Consider the following 16,971-nt stretch of genomic DNA (forward strand, 5'->3'; position numbering starts at 1 on the left):
ATTAGATTCTAAACAGGTGACGCAAATGCTCAAATTGTCTTGGAACACAGTACCCCTCCACACCTCTCTAGGTTGAATGGTGTTTGATTTAAGCAGCTTTATTGCTAATAGAAGGATTAACTACACTGCATCGGGGGGGGGGTTTGGGGGGGGTAGAGTAACTTTTTGTACGTGTCAAATACATTTAAATATTTTATTTGAGGGGAGTCAGTCAGCAGTGATGGAGTTACTAGTTGCTTCATCTTTTTACTGGTCTTAATAAACAGCAGCAAAATATAAATGTCCAAGATGACTGTAATCTACAGTGTACTTATTGTGAACTGCTTCTCTGTTTATTATGTGCAAATAGCCTGCGCTGATACTCTGCAGTACTCCCAAATCATGGTATATTTGCTCTTTGACTCCTGGTGGTGAACAAGTTGCCTACCTTTACTGTAGAGCTAAGTTGATCAAGGGCTTATGTGTGATCTTTAGTAATGCAAAATACTCCACCACATGCACCTCACAAATCACTGAAAGGGCGGGGGGAATGCATGTGCAGAAGTTGCTTTTATCACAGGATTTTGGAGAACGTCTGTAATAGTCCTCAGTCACATCCCACCCATCCTTGCCAAGGGTACAGTTTGATTCCCAAGGTTCTATGTCAAATGAAGTCCAGCTTACTTCAGCAGAACTTTTAACGATAGGATATATTTGTCTTGTTCAGATGATAAATCAAACCATTGTTCAACCTTCAGTCCTCAGATGTTGCTGGACTACAACTCCCATTGTCATTGACCGCTGACTGGAGGTGTCCAGCAACACCTGGAGTCTAATGTTGAGGAACGTGTATTGTGAATGATGTGCAGTGAATATTGGTCTTGTATGCTCTCTTTTCTCATTTGCATGTGGATCTTCCACTTTCACCTTTGACTCAGTTTGGTCCTAATGTGTTATAACTAGAATTTGAAAAAATACAATTGCCTAAATGAGGGTAGAAACTTTAATTCTTTTTGTGTACAAAGGATAGGGTGAGCTCCAGGGTGGATTTGATTTAAATCAAACTGATTTAAATCACGATTTAAATCACTAGTCAGTAAGGCTTGATTTAAATCACAGTTTTCTACATAAAGACTAATTCTTTTTTTTTTTAAATAATCTTTATTTCAAAATATTTTAAAAGAATACATTCACACACAAATATACAACAAAGAAAATGCAAATCATACAATACAAACACAATCACAAAAAAGATAACCAATAACCCCCCCAAAAAAACAAAAAAACAATGAAAAAAAAATTAAAAACAATGACTCCCCGTCATTTGTATATCGTTCCCCTCTATGTTGTAACATTTCTTACTTTTCCTCACCATACAATACAATACCACCAGAATTGGTGATTTGTCTAGAATGAGACACATAAGGGAATATATAGATGGATAGTATATTATATGACAGATTGATGTATTTGCTAGATGTTGGTATAAAGACTAATTCTTGCTGGTATAACTTTAATATGCAAGTAGATGAAGATTTTTAGAATAACAACTTTTCATATTAGTTTTTTTATCCCCAGTTTAATAGGTTAATCATTCATATTTGGACAACTTTTCTGTTGTACTTAGGAAGGAGAAAAATAATCATTACCTTAATAATAACAATTTAAATAGATTTATTAGATCCATTCCACTCCAAACAATCAGAAAAATATTGTTTCTATTCTGTTCACTGAACTTCTTGAAACTTAACACTGAAGGGGTTGATTCTGTATTCATAGGTTTGTAGAACAATAGGATTAAGGTCTTTTTCTCAACTCTGTTCATTTTATAACATTTTTGCTGTGAAGAAGAGGCATGTGATCTCTGCTGAGTCAAATTCAGTTTTGAGAACTGCAAAAGTAAACCAAGCATCTGTGATAATATCTTGTAGGCAAAGAAACTGCCCAATAATTTTACAAAAACCTCTGGAAGAGCATAAATGACATTGTGAATGGATTAATGGAATTTATTTACCAAAAAATTAAACATATACAGCCTTATTCTACATAATTAAAAAACTAATCTTTATTTCATGATTGAATAACCTTTGGATGGTAATATATTTTCCCCAAAAAGCATTTTATTTTTAAAAAATCCAATTTAAATAAAAAAAAATCCAATATTATTTATTGGATATTATTTATCGGTGCGGGCGGGCGGGCGCCGGGAGGGAGGGAGGCGCGCGCGGGCCACATGACGAGGTCTGGCGGGCCGGATTAGGCCCCCGGGCCTTGTGTTTGACACCCGTGATCTAAGCCATGGTTTAGATTAGGATCTGAACCAAGTCATTAAGGACTGGAGCGTTTTACAGTAAATATAATTTTGGAAATAAACCCAGAGTGGAAAATGAAATTGTATTTTACATTAGTAAAGTTGTTCAAATAAAAAGCTGCTTGAACTATTTGTATTAATTTGGTGACAATTTGTTAAAAATCATTGAAAAGCAATAAAAATAATTATCTACCGTATATGTTACGAAGCTTACATTGTGGTCCGAGTAATAAGTGATGATTATTGTGTGTATAGTTAGTTCTTTTTGTTGGTGAAGTATAAGATGGGGAAAACTGCAACTGCTGACTATTCAAAAGTTCCAGTTACAGGTAGGTAGCCGTGTTGGTCTGTCGTAGTCGAAGCAAGCAAACAAACAAACAAACAAAATTCCTTCCAGTAGCACCTTAGAGACCAACTAAGTTTGTTCTTGGTATGAGCTTTCGTGTGCATGCACACTTCTTCAGATACACTGAAACAGAAGTCACCAGACCCTTATATATAGTGAGAGGGTGGGGAGGGGTATTACTCAGAAGGGTGGTGGGAATGGGTGATTGGCTGATAGGTGTGGTAAACCTGTTGACGACTGTTAACAACTGCAATTGGTCTTACAGGAAAAAGCAAGGGGTGAGAAGGTTCCATTTGAATAGGTTGCTTCTCTCTCTCTTCTTTTACATTTTGTGTTTCATGCCAGTTGGGATATACAGTACATAACTCAAATTCAGTTTACATAATGCTGTATCTTAAAATGGCCCTGCTTAAAGAGAATACATTAAGATAGTGGGTGTTCAGTAAAACTATACTTAACAACACTATGTGCCCTATGAAATCAATGGACTTGACTAATTTAAGTCTGTTTATTTCAATGGGTCTACTCTCAGTATGCAACTCATTGATTCATTTGAACAGCTCTATTACCAAGACCTAGCTTTTCAAAAAATATAGTTACTTTGGCTGAAAATAGTATAGAAGAGAAGGAAGGAGGACAGTTGACAGCAGATCGTGGAGTTGTAATTATGGAAGGAAAATTTTATGCTGGCCATTATTCTAACTGCTGGGTGCTGGAAACTTGGGCTTTACCTTCATTTCTGGGTACTCGCTGATAGCAGTGGTTCAGTTTTAGAAGCATTGGGACAAACTATAGTTCCGCCTTTGAGATCGTACATCCTTGAGACCCTTTGCTTTCCACTATGCTAACTTAATTGTGTCTATGCTAGTGAGTGAACATGTTCCCCCCCCCAAAAAAATTAATTTTTGACATATATCCTTGAAATGGTTTCTCACCCACCTTGTTTTAGTGCTACAAAATTGACTATAATAGAAATATGTTTTTCAAAGCTTTTTGAGTCTTTCTCTCTGGGGTGCTTTTTGGTAATTTTTTGGAAAATAAAGTAACTCAATGATCCAGGGTTGTTTTGATGTCTAATGAGAATACTTTACTGTTAAAGAATGTATTGTATTGCCTTTAGGGATTGAATAACTTGACTGTGATTTGTTCTGACATTTGGCAGTTGTATTATGACCACGGCAGTAGTTGCCTTTCTTTCAAATTTTTCCTTAATTGGAAATGGATACACAAGGGAATATTGTGTCTTCTTCCAGCCTTGAACAGTTATGCACTGTAGTAAAGTTCCCAAGGGAAAAACTGTTAATGTTGGTTTGAAACTCCCACAGCAGTGTTTTCAGGCAGTACATATGACAGATGATTATACAGTGTTGATAGAAATGTGTTGTTTATCCATATTGATCTCAATTTTGAATAAGGCAACTTCAGTATATATGCATGTGCTAAAGCAAAGTGCTTTGGAAAGTACTTAACTTTTAAAACTGGAATACTTTATTCAGAAATGTGTGCCAAGACTTTACTGAACAAATGATGTCTGTTTTTATCCATGTGTACTGTTAGTACTGAATTCATATGATATGGAACATACTTACTTTATAGAATACTTCACAGCATAAAGCTGCTGAAGTGGTGTACAGGGTAAAAAAGGAATAAAAAGCAGAAACACAAGCTCTAAAACAGTAAAGCCATCCATATAAACTAAAACCAATGACACCATTCCATCAGTTACAAAACTGATAACTCCATAAATGACTGGATTACACCTAAGGGAAAGCTTTCCTAAACAGAAATATATTTATTAGGCATCTAAACATCATTCTAGGTAGCTGTTTGATTTCAGCTGCTAATTAATCTCAGAGAGCTGGAACACTAAAAGCCTGACTTCTGGAAAAAACTAAAGGCATCTCTGGGGTATATTCTACTCTCATCAGTGCACATCTGAGGAGGGAGCACTTGCTGGGTATGAATATACAGTGGTACCTCGGGTTACAGACGTTTCAGGTTACAGACTCCGCTAACCCAGAAATAGTACCTCGGGTTAAGAACTTTGCTTCAGGTTGAGAACGGCGGCAGCAGGAGGCCCCATTAGCTAAAGTGGTACCTCAGGTTAAGAACAGTTTCAGGTTAAGAACGGACCTCCAGAATGAATTAAGTTCTCAACCCGAGGTACCACTGTAGTGGGCAGAGCAGTCCCTTAGATATCCTGGTCCCACGTTGTTTAGGACTTTAAAAACAGCAGGGCCTTGAACTGTACCTGGTAGCATATTGGCAGCCAGTGCAATATGGTACTGATGCGAGTACCTCCCAAACACAAAAACATTCATTCACAGGGGATACTGATGATACTTTTCTCCATATCCCATAATGACTGCTGCTAGTGGCTTCATAATAGATGTTAAATAGCCTTGAGGACAAAATGGTGCCCTGGAACACCCAATTACATAAATGCCAAAGGGGCCAATGAGCATTCCTCCAGTGCCACTCTTTGGAACTGACCCTGAAGGTGAGACCGGAACCACCATAAAACAGTGTCCCTGGGATCCATCTCACAGAGCCAGTCCAGGACAATACCATGGTTGATTGTATCAAAGGCCATGGAGAGATCAAGCAAAAGAAGCAAGGTTGCACTACCTTTGTCCCTCTCCCAATAGAGGTCATCCATTGGGGTAGATTGAGTCCTCAAACCAGGTCTCGATAATTTGTTTTGTCCAAGAATGCCAGCAGCTGGTCTGTCACTTAAATCATTATTGAAACTTATTACCATTAAAACAATTATCCTCTGTTGCTGTCTTATTATATGTCAAAAATATTTTACTAAAATTGGACAAGTAGCAGGTTATATTTTTTTCATGTTAAGTGAAACAGCTCCTAAAAGAATTGGTCAAAGAGAAGCTGCCTTCATTTTTCAAATATGGAATAATTTATTAATTGGTGGTGATTCTGGACATTAAGGAAATGTATTTGAAGTTTAGGCAGTTTTCTTTAAACAATTCGTCATGTTTAATCCCCAACCCGCGTACAGGATACATGTGCTTATTGAAGAGACTGTTGAAACAAATTCTTGAGACCTTTGTTTCTGTGCAAATGTATATATAGAAAATATAATGGAAAATTGTTTTTGAAAGAAAGTTGACTTTTTAAAAAAGGAATAGGAAGAACTTAAAAAAATTGTATACCCCCAATATAATCAAGCAGTATATAAATGTTATGAAATAGAGAAAAATAAATATATTCCATTCATTCTTTTGAATCTTTTATATGCTACCTTGTAAATATTTGCTTTCTTAAATACATGGATTGTTTAGAGACACAGTTAAGTCATGGGTTTACAGAACAACTGAAAATGCTTTCCTTTGTTGAATGTCCAAATACATCCAAATCAATAAACTCTTCCCTGTCTGTGGTTTCTCCTTGTAAGGCTGTTGTCTGTATCCATTTTAGTGGCTGTAGCAGAGGTGAAGTCAGTGCCGTCACTTTAGTTTCCCCCTTGTTTTGTAACTGATGATTAAAATAACACAGATTTTGGACAGGCAAATTATATTTGGAATGTGGTACTGTTATTTCCAGTACTTGCAATGACGCTTTGACCCACACCCTTGCTCTGCAAAGCATTCTCATTTTCTTGTAGACACACAAACATATTTTATTAAGGGAACCCCTGCTTTCTGTTTATCTCTCCTCTTTGTATGTGAAGGGTGCATGTGGTATTTTTAGCTGACCTTGGAGAAGATGCATAATTAAAAGCCTTCTTAGTAAGCAATTCTGATGTGGCTGAGGCAATGCAGTGCCATTCTTACTGCATTCACATTCTCTGTGGTCCACCCTTACAGCTAGTCCTCCCCATTTTTTTTTAGTGCCAAGGTAAACCTAAAAGAATATAACAGTTGAACAAAACTGGGAAATGTATCTTTTTAAATATTTAGGTGTTATTTAGGAATATTTATTTGTACCCATTAATCAAAATTCTTGAGGTAGCTTGGAAAATATTTAAAACACAATAAATAGATACGAAGATAGGACAGAGGTGTGTAAAATCCCCACCCACATGGTTTCCCAGTGTTACACGAGCACAATGAAAACAGCACTGGAATCCACCCATAGTTAATATATTCAGATGTACAGTGGTACCTCGCAAGACGAATGCCTCGCAAGACGAAAAACTCGCTAGACGAAAGGGTTTTGCGATTTTTTAGGTGACTCGCAAAACGAATTTTTCTATGGCCGTGACTCGCAAAACGAAGGCGTTTTGTTCCGCGAGGCATTCATCCACGAGGCATTCGTCTTGCACGGTACCACTGTTGTGGTGGGAGAGCGAGCAGGGAGAGCAGGCGGCGGGAGAGCTGCAAGGAGAGCGGCGGCGGTGGGAGAGCGGGGAGAGCAGCCTGCCCGACAACAACACTCCCCCTCCTGCTTCCCATCCGGCTGCCCACCTCTTCTCAGACTGCACTTGGCAGGTTGCCGAACATCCGCACCCGCCCAGAGGATTTTCTGCGCAGTGACCACGCGGTGCGCGCCCCAATCCTTCCGTGCGGGAGACGCGTCAGGCTCTTTTGGCAGCGGCAGCGCGCAGTGCCCCGTGCCGAGAGGCTGGTGGACGTAGCTGGGATCACCTGCCCGCCTCGCCTCTCCTCCTTGGCGCGTCCCACCCGGCGGGGAATCCCCTCTGCCAGTCCGTCTTCCGCTGCCCGCAGCACCGCCTCCCGGGGCGCCTCAGGGGCCGCTAGCTCTTCGCGCCTCCGGAAGCCGCTTGCTGGGCTGCCGACGCCCCAATCCCTCCGTGCGGGAGACGTGTCGGGCTCGTTTGGCAGCGGCAGCGCGCAGTGCCCCGCGCCGAGAGGCTGGTAGACGTAGCTGGGATAACCTGCCTGCCTCGCCTCTCCTCCTTGGCGCGTCCCGCCCGGCGGGGAATCCCCTCTGCCAGTCCGTCTTCCGCTCACCGCAGCACTGCCTCCCAGGGCGCCTCAAGGGCCGCTTGCTCTTCGCATTTTTGCCCATAGGAACGCATTAATTAAATTTCAATGCATTCCTATGGGAAACTGTTCTTCGCAAGACGAAATTATCGCAAAACGAAAGGACTCGCGGAATGAATTAATTTTGTTTTGCGAGGCACCACTGTACCAAGGATTATTCTTATGTGGATGCATTTTTAAAGTTATAATTGAATTAATTCTACAAATTCCCATCCATTCCTAAATTAGTTCACACAAACACAAACATATTTGCATTTTCAGGTTTACAAACAACAAGAAAGAACACATTTAAAATATAATCATTGAATCCCCTTTGACTTCCCTTCCCCCTTTTGTAGGTCCTTGTGCCGGCATTTTCTCCTGCATGTCCTCTATTACTCCAATTTTATCAAGTCTATAAATAATCCATAATTCAGCTTTTAGCTACAAGTGTTATATCAATCCTACTAATGATTTAATCCCACTAACAATTTTAATTGTTTACAATAGGTTTTTTAAAAGATACAGTATATACTTCCCCCCATTTCTTATTAAAATATAAATCTTCCTGGTTCCTAATTCTTCCAGTCAGTTTTGTCATTTCAGCATAACCCATCAGTTTTATCTGTCATTCTTCCTTGGTAGGGACTGTCTTTTCTTTCCATCTCTGGGCTAACAAAGTCCAGGCAGCTTTAGTCATGTACATAAATGATCTCTTCTGGTCACTTGGATTTTCGGCACCTAGAATTCCTAAAAGAAAAGCTTCTGGTTTCTTAGAAAAGGTTATTTTAAACATTTTCCCCAACTCATTATATATCATCTCCTAGAATTCTTTTACTATTTTACATGCCCACTACATGTGATAAAGGGTGCCCTCTTTCTCTTTACATTTCCAGCATGCATTTGATCTTGATTTATACATTTTAGCTAATTTACTGGAGGTTAAACACCAACAGCCCACCATTTTCATATTGTTTTCTTTCACAGTATCGCATATTGTAAACTTTAAATCCTGGTTCCATAACCTCTCCCATACTGCCCATTCTTAAATGAATTCTTTTGCAGAGTTATTTGGTCCAGGCAATAAATTACTTTGTCTGAACATTAGTAAGACTGTCTACATGCATCTTGATGAAGAAATGTGGCTTTGAGCTCATGCCTATCCCTTGCCCCCCTTGATGTTGATGTCTGGAGGGATTAGGATGGAATATCAGTGTTTCTCTCCTAACCTCCATAGAAGTCGCAGCTGTGCCTGCAGATCTCCCAAGGGCCCAATCCTTACATCCCTCATCTATGCCAGATGGGAGCTTCCATAGCACAAATATGGAAAAACCCACCTCCACCTTGTGTCCTGGCGAACACAACCAGTGGAGTCTGGGGTATGACAGTGTGTCTGCTTCTTCCTGGCCTAATTTTGGATAGCTGTCAGGCATTCTGTTGCTTCCTTCTGCAAAAATGGAGCGATGTCTGAGCATTCCACATGGACTTCTGGTGGCTTTATTGTGTCAACCAGATGCACAAAAAGAGCTTTTAAGCTCTGCCTTCCATGTGTTTCAACTATGTGCAGTTTCAACCACCTAGCCTTCAACTGCTTAACTTTGAAATCATACATGTTAAACGCATGAAAGTTGTGAATTACCTGTAGTGCATAATTTCATTCAGGTTGCAGTTTGTTACAGGAAAAAAGTGGGAGAGACCGCAGAATCATAAATCACATGTTTAGCACTACATACCAATTCTCAAAAACAAGATTAAAAGAATGTGTTACATTTTAAAATATTATTTGGCTTATAGAATCATTATATTTTCCATATGATAAATTAATAGTGATGTTTTACCACACCTGTGGTCTAATTACAACAAGGCCTTTCCTAACTTAGAGACATTTTGAATGTAAGAAATGTGAATTTAGCATGTTCAGAGTACAGTATACCATACAGTAAAACTTTTGCATCGTATTAAGAGTTCATATTTGAGAATATAGTTATAAAAATGAATTATTATGCTTATGATTATTTTATTTGTACCCTGCCATCTGATTGGGTCGCCCCAGCCACTCTGGGCGACTTCCAACCTATATAAAAACATAATAAAACATTACACATTAATAAAACTTATAATGGATGGACTATTTCATTTTAAAAGCTATTGAAACAATACTTTTATACCACAGAGTGGGTAGAATTCTATTGCCCTGCCTGAATCCCAAAGCTGTCATCTATAAATTTACAAAGAAAAGAGAGTGCAATATTATATTGCTTGTTTGACATTAGGTTCACCTGGCAAGTGCTATTCTTTACTAGACAGGAAAGGAAATGTAATGTAGGATATTTGAAACATTATAAAAATTGAAGGTAAAACAGTGCTACTCAAGTCCAGCTCTACACTTCAGTTGGAAATGCATTTTACTAAAAGACAAACTGAAACGATAAAAATATGATTCCTAGTAGATGGGTTGCACACATGTGTGTACTCCTGCTGTTAAAGAGGCATTAGCTTGGAAAAAGAAACCAAAACTTCACACCCTCGTTTCCTTGTTTTGCACTAGCTAAACTTGTTAAGAATGTAGAGTGCTAATTTAAAAAGAAAAAAAATGGGAAAGTTATCAATTCTGGCAGACATGAGTATGAGGTCAACTTATCTTTGAACAATGCTAAGGGGAATGTATTTTCAGTGCTAAAACCACCTTGGATTTGTGCTATGAACAGAAAGGTTGCAGCAGATGTATGTATGCCGTACTTATTTGTTCCTTGTAAACATAACCCCAGGAGTAGAATCAATAGGCAAGAACAGGGGGCAGCAACCTTTTTCAGCTGTGGGCTGGTCCACCATCCCTCAGACCATGTGGTGGGCCGGATTACCGTATATTTTTTTGCGGGGGGGGGTGTGAACAAATTCCTATGCCCCACAAATAACCCAGAGATGCATTTTAAATAAAAGCACACATTCTACTCATGTAAAAACACCAGGCAGGCCCCACAAATAACCCAGAGATGCATTTTAAATAAAAGGACACATTCTACTCATGTGAAAACATGCTGATACCTGGACCGTCCGTGGGCCAGATTGAGAAGGCGATAGGGCCTTAGGTTGCCTACCCCTGGCCAAGAATGAACGACTGAGGAGATCCAGAAAAAAGCTTGGCAAGACAAAGGAGTCAGATTCAGGTGTAAGAAACTAGATGACCTGCATTGTTTTCAGTAACTGGCAGGTTCCAGCTGAAGCCTGGTATAGCGTGGTCTCTCAGACCACCTCCAACACCTACTGCAAGTGGAGTCTGCTGTATGAGTCCCTACCCTTGAGAGGAGTGTTGTTACTCACAAGCAGCTGCTTCCTCAACAGTCACATTATGACATTGGGCTCTCAGATGTGCACTCCCATCATCAACCAGCTGCCTGAGCTTGGACTTTCTGGCATTGCTGCTCTCGAGGGCTGGATGTGACTCAACATCTAACTCAGCCAGTGGTTCCTATGCTAAATGTAAGTCAGGAAACTACCCAGAGGGTCCTTCTAGGGTATCCTTGGAGGTACACCTTTCAGGGCTAGTGTTGGAGGCTCTGTCACCTGGGTTGAGAATCAGGCGAACAAGGTCTTCAGAGGATTTGTTGGCCAATGTTGGGTCAGGGCCTGTCACGATAGTGTTTAATTGCATGCTTGTCCATTTTCAGATGTGGCCAGCCCCAGAGAGTTTGCTCCAAAAACAATGCAACCATCTGAGTCAAAATGTTTATCTGTCCCTGCTTCCTATGTTTCTAATCGTGCAAGTTTTGTATATTTGTAAATTGGCACTAGATGGCATATATGAAGTGGTCTCTCCTGATTTATTACCATCAGAGTTTAGGCTATAGTAATAAAGATGGGATAAGGTGCCCTAAGTGTTAATTTGTTTCATTATCTTAATACAGAAATGGAATCTGCACGTTGCTGTAGAAATATCCTTGGGATTATAGATTTATTGCATTTTGTGATATGAAACCTTATTTTTAATACCTTTTTCAAATGATTCCTAGCTTCACTTCCTGCTCACTAGTTCCAAAGTAAACTTTCACATAGTTGCCAGACTCTGAAAAATGCTTCTTAATGCCACAAAAAATAAAGAGTATTTCGAAACACTTATTTTCTCTCCCCCCCCCCCACCCCAAACTTCTTTGTGGGTTAACAGTTCTTCAAAAATATTGACAGAGTGAAATCTACACATGTACAACTCTGAAATAATGAGTGTCTTGTCCTCCAGCTACTGTGGAGAAAATCCTGATCCCACCAAAATTAAAGTTGTGCATATGTGGATTTCACTCTGTTTTCCTTTCTAAAAGAATCCCTAAGAAAGAAGAACTATGCTTTTACCAACGTTCCACAATAATTTTAAAACATTTGATGGTATCAGATTTTTCAGTTCTTTGGGATCTATAGAGATCTATTTGTGAAAGTTATAGATGGTCATTCTGTGTCCACTTACTTGAGAGTACATTCAATTGAATTCAGTGGTGCTTTCTTCCAATGGTCTAAGGAAAGTTTTAAAAATTAGATTGCGATGGTCACATCTGAGGAGTTCTATACATGGGGTACCACCACTGAGAACACCCTACTTCTTTTAGGAAAGTTCTCTACGGACACATGCCAGCTCCTTTGGCCTGAAGCGAAATGAGTGTGCACACCATAGTCTCCTTTGACTGGACCTAACCATCCAGCGGTCCTTTTATCTTTTTTACCTTTACCTTTCTTTACTTTTACTTCTTTTAGTGCCCTCAGACTGCATATAACTGTAGAATTGAAATGAAACTGTTCCTGAGTGAAAAAAAAAAGTTCAGAACCTTCAAACCACTCTAGGCTGTTTATTTGCTTTTCACAACATATGTGCATATCTTGGGGATAGTGACTTAAAAGTGGTTGGAAAAAGATGGGCCCTTACTTCTCAAGACAGTATAAATTTGCAACCAGTGGTCTGTGTGTGGCTAAAGGATTTTAATTGAAAGGCTCTAAAACACTCAATTTTTTTAAAGCCCCTAGGGCAGTGGTTTTCAACCAGTGCCATGGCACCCTGGGGTGCCTTGAATGATGGTCAGGGGTGCTGAGAGCAACCCTGGCCTCTGTCCGTCTTTCCTTCTCTCTCTCCTCTGATGCCCTCTCATGTCTCTGCCTCCCAAAGGCTTGTATGGCTGTTTGTGCAGCAGCCCTGGCTACAAGCTCTGCAAGCAAATAGTGCCTCTGGGGCTGGCCAGTGGGTTTTGGTTGCCAGGAGTTGATGTGGGATGAGAGCAAGCAAGTGGGCAGGGTGCTCAGCCAGCCAGTCCAGCATTCCTTGCTGCTGGGAATGGACAGACAAGTCCTAGGCCCCTGTGGGACAGTGTGAGGAGGCACCTCAGGGGCAAGGGGGGCTGTTCAGACACTAGGGGCAGCAACAGTGGCTGCCCAGAGGACTCCCAAGGAGAAGGGAAAGAAGAGGAAGCTGAGGGAACACTCCACAAGGGTGTTCAAAAAAGGGTGAGAAGCTGCCACCTCTGCAGGCAAGGGATGACATAACTGGGCTCCTGAGTCCCACAGGGGAGCTGCAGAATGTAGTTGGTCATGGGAGCCATGGACCCAAAAAGGTTGAAAATCTCTGCTCTAGGGTCTAGACCAGTGGTTGCAATGTTTATGACGACCCCTGTTTAATCTCAAGACCCCCACATGCTGATTGTTGTAATTTTAGGTTCCATTAATTGACCAAATACATAACCAAAATGTATAATGGATATTCCCGCTGCTCCTTTCTTCTTCCCCCAACTTTATTTTTTTTTAAAGCAAGCACCAGCATGGGGCAAAGGAGATGATTGCCTCTGAGAGGCAGCATTTGCCTGAGAATGTGGTGATGTCTCCACCAGTCCTCCTCACCCATTTTTCCACCCTGCAGCTAGCCCCAGCACTGGAGGAAGAAAGTGCTTACTGCTGGCAGACAGAAGCAACCTGAACATGCACCTAAGCATGTAGTGATAATCCTGCCACACCTTCCTTTCTTCACCAACTTTTTATTTAAAAGTAAGCTTCAGCACAGGGCTTCTGTGGTGTGTGCATGCACATGAAAACTTATACCAAGAACAAACACAGTTGGTCTCTAAGGTGCTACTGGACAATTTTTTATTTTTATATATATTTTGACTGCGTCAGACCAACATGGCTACCTACCTGAATATAAAAGATAATCATTGATTAAACTGTAATAAAATTTAAACAATATATAAAAATCCAGTAAATAATATTCCCAAACAGTGGATTGGGTGTGGTTGCCCTTTTTCTCACTGGGGCTGTGCACTTGTGCCTGGGTAGCTAATATGGAGATATATTATTCAGGTTACTCTTTTAGTTCACTATTAAACTAGGATAGTTATTTGGTGTGGATTTAGAATTAGGACTGCCCAGCCACCACTGCCAGAGCTTTGAGAGAGCAGGGGGTATTCAACTTTCCCCCCTCTTGATCTCCTCTTCTTCTTCCTCTTCCCTATCTCATGCCTGCTGCAGCAAGCAAAACTGGCAAGAAGTGAGGAAATGTGTGATTTTGTTTAGATTGGGCTCATTTGATCTTGAAGCAGTTCTGTTTTTTTCTTCCCAGTAAAATCTTTATAGTGACAGTATGGAGACTACTTGCTTACAATGGATTGATTTTTATGGGAAATGGTTGGATTTGATTAGTGTTAGATTTTCGGGCTCATGTGGAAAGGCTCTCTCTTCTGCTAGTTTTTTGTTGCTTTTAAAAATAATGTGTGAGTTTGAAGACTCTTGCTGTTATTTTGCTCCGTCAGTTGCTGGTGAACTGCTTTCAGTCTACAGTATAACCTAGGGTGATATAATCAATACTGAAATGGTTACTACCGTGTCACTTAAGGATTTTCAAATGTTACAGGGTATGGTGCAGCTGAGTAATCTATCAACACAAACGTTTTAACAGTGTGGAAAAATATTTCAGTATGCCATTTAGTTTAATCAGTTGTTCAGACAGCTGGATCTGGCTTATTTTAGGAATCTGTAGTAGAACGGATGTAGAAGGATTAAGACAAGGAGGCAAAATTAGCACTAATGCATTTGGGCCTGGAATGTGGAATCTTTGGAATGATCCTGGGTCTGGCATGAGGAATGTTGGGAATGATGGTGATTAGAAGTGGAGGAAGACATAGCTATATCTGCCTGATTCTCTGAGAATAATGGGCAAAGCTTGCTGCATTCATCAGCACGCTAATACTGAGTTTCTGAATGCTATATTTGAGGAGATGGTGAGTTGAGGGGATCACAAGGGGAATGGAAAGTCAGCAGAAATTAGTTCCCCTTCCATTCATAGAAGGATGCAACCTATTTGAATACAATTCATTGTTTGTGTGTTTTAAAGCCAATTGTTTGTTTTCCTTTTAGGAAATAAGAATAGGGTGGAATACACTTGGTGCAAGGTGGAAGAGGATTTGAGGAACTGTAGGCAGAATAGGCAAAAATCTCATCTTCTGTTAACAGATGCCATCACTACATTAAAAGCTCTTCTGTGAGCCCAAGAGCATCAGTTGGGTTCCTCCCATAGTTTTTATGTATTGTATGAATATGGAAGGAATAACCCTGGACCTCTGAGCATTTCCAAACTGTTGTTTTGTGGATGGGATTCAGTTGCATACTGGCAAACTCAGGTTGTACAATTAAAGTGGATTTGGCAAAAAGAAAAAAAGAATCAGACTTTTCCCAGTAAAGTAAGCGACAGGAAAACACTTTGGAGAATGTGGGATAAGTACTGTACTTGCATGATGCAGCCTTGTATACCCTCCCTGCAAACAAATCAGAATCAGTGTTCAGTAAACAGCTGACCCCCCGGCATCACGTAACCTGGGGTGAATTTTCAAGAAACACGTCATCTGGTAGCAACCTCATAGCTTTCAGCCATCCTCACCAAAGTCAGCCCCTGTTTTTACTTTATTTTCCTGTTAAAACAAGTATCCCTATTTTGCCTTTGGGGGATATATCTCATTAGTGTGTGCACATGTACTAGATAGAATTCTTCTCATTCCAGTTCTTGGTCAAGTTTCTAGAAGTTGCATTTTGACTCTAGTGCACATGCATATAAATGCCAGTGCACTGCTTCCCATAACTGCCTGTCTGGATAGCTGCAAAAAACAGTGTTGAACAGACTATTGCAGTGTAAACAAACATCAAGCAAAGAACCTTTAGCAATGTGTTCTTTGTGCTGGGAGGATGAAAATTTCAGAAAGTGATCCTTGGTGTGAAAACAAGTTACCCAAGTACACAAATGTTAAAGAGTACATAAACTAGAGGTCAAATGAGCAGTAAATAAATTGCTGGCTCATGCAGCATGCATTTTTAATGATGTTATGCAAATCTGTGTTTCCCCCATGAAGCTTTGGATAAGCCTTTGGTTTTGTGAGGATTAAATATAGTATGACCTCTCCTCAACAAAGGTAGAGGAAAATGTCAATAAATGAATAAATAATCACAGTTCAAGAAGGATACTGACAAGCTGGAACGTGTCCAGAGGAGGGCAACCAAAATGGTCAAAGGCCTGGAAACGATGCCTTATGAGGAACGGCTTAGGGAGCTAGGTATGTTTAGCCTGGAGAACAGAAGGTTAAGGGGTGATATGATAGCCATGTTCAAATATATAAAAGGAGGTCATATAGAGGAGGGAGAAAGGTTGTTTTCTGCTGCTCCAGAGAAGCGGACATGGAGCAATGGATTCAAACTACAAGAAAGAAGATTCCACCTGAACATTAGGACAGTGAGAGCTGTTCGACAGTGGAATTTGCTGCCAAGGAGTGTGGTGGAGTCTCCTTCTTTGGAGGTCTTTAAGCAGAGGCTTGACAGCCATCTGTCAGGAATGCTTTGATGGTGTTTCCTGCTTGGCAGGGGGTTGGACTGGATGGCCCTTGTGGTCTCTTCCAACTCTATGATTCTATGATTCTAATGTCAAACTGACATAGTGCTATTTCCTGTATTCCTCATTTGCGTGTTCCTAGCTAAGTTTTTGTGCTTCTCAGCCATATTCCAAAACAATTGTTTTGAATCTGACTGAGTTGAGTAATTCCAAATGGAATTGAGAACACTACTTTAATATAGTTGACATAATTGGATTAAATTGCAGAACAGACCTTTCTGAGAAATGAGGCAGTTAATGTGAGTGCAAAGTAAAATAAGTAGCTCTGAGGTGCTAATGCAGTGGGACAGATTGAATTGACCCACCAAGTTAGTGCTGTGGGAGAATGTACCTTTGCATAAGAGCCTGTGCCTTATTAATGCAAAAATACTTTGAGAGGTAAATATGCTGTCATAACTTTTACTTTGTGGTTTTTTTCCACAGTAAGAAGATAAACAATATATTCTGACAGTTTTTAATTTTTTTGTATATAGCTGTCCTGCCTATGGTT

The 16,971-nt window shown here is 40.2% G+C and overlaps 1 protein-coding gene across 2 annotated transcripts in view; it reads left to right on the forward strand.

The window, feature by feature from the left end:
* AKAP12 (A-kinase anchoring protein 12) overlaps nucleotides 1-16,971 on the forward strand; it is a 68,512-nt gene that overhangs the window by 23,162 nt on the left and 28,379 nt on the right. The window lies entirely within an intron of this gene.

The sequence above is a fragment of the Lacerta agilis genome, chromosome 3 (genome assembly GCF_009819535.1).
Source record: "Lacerta agilis isolate rLacAgi1 chromosome 3, rLacAgi1.pri, whole genome shotgun sequence".
In the NCBI taxonomy this organism is placed as follows: domain Eukaryota; kingdom Metazoa; phylum Chordata; class Lepidosauria; order Squamata; family Lacertidae; genus Lacerta; species Lacerta agilis.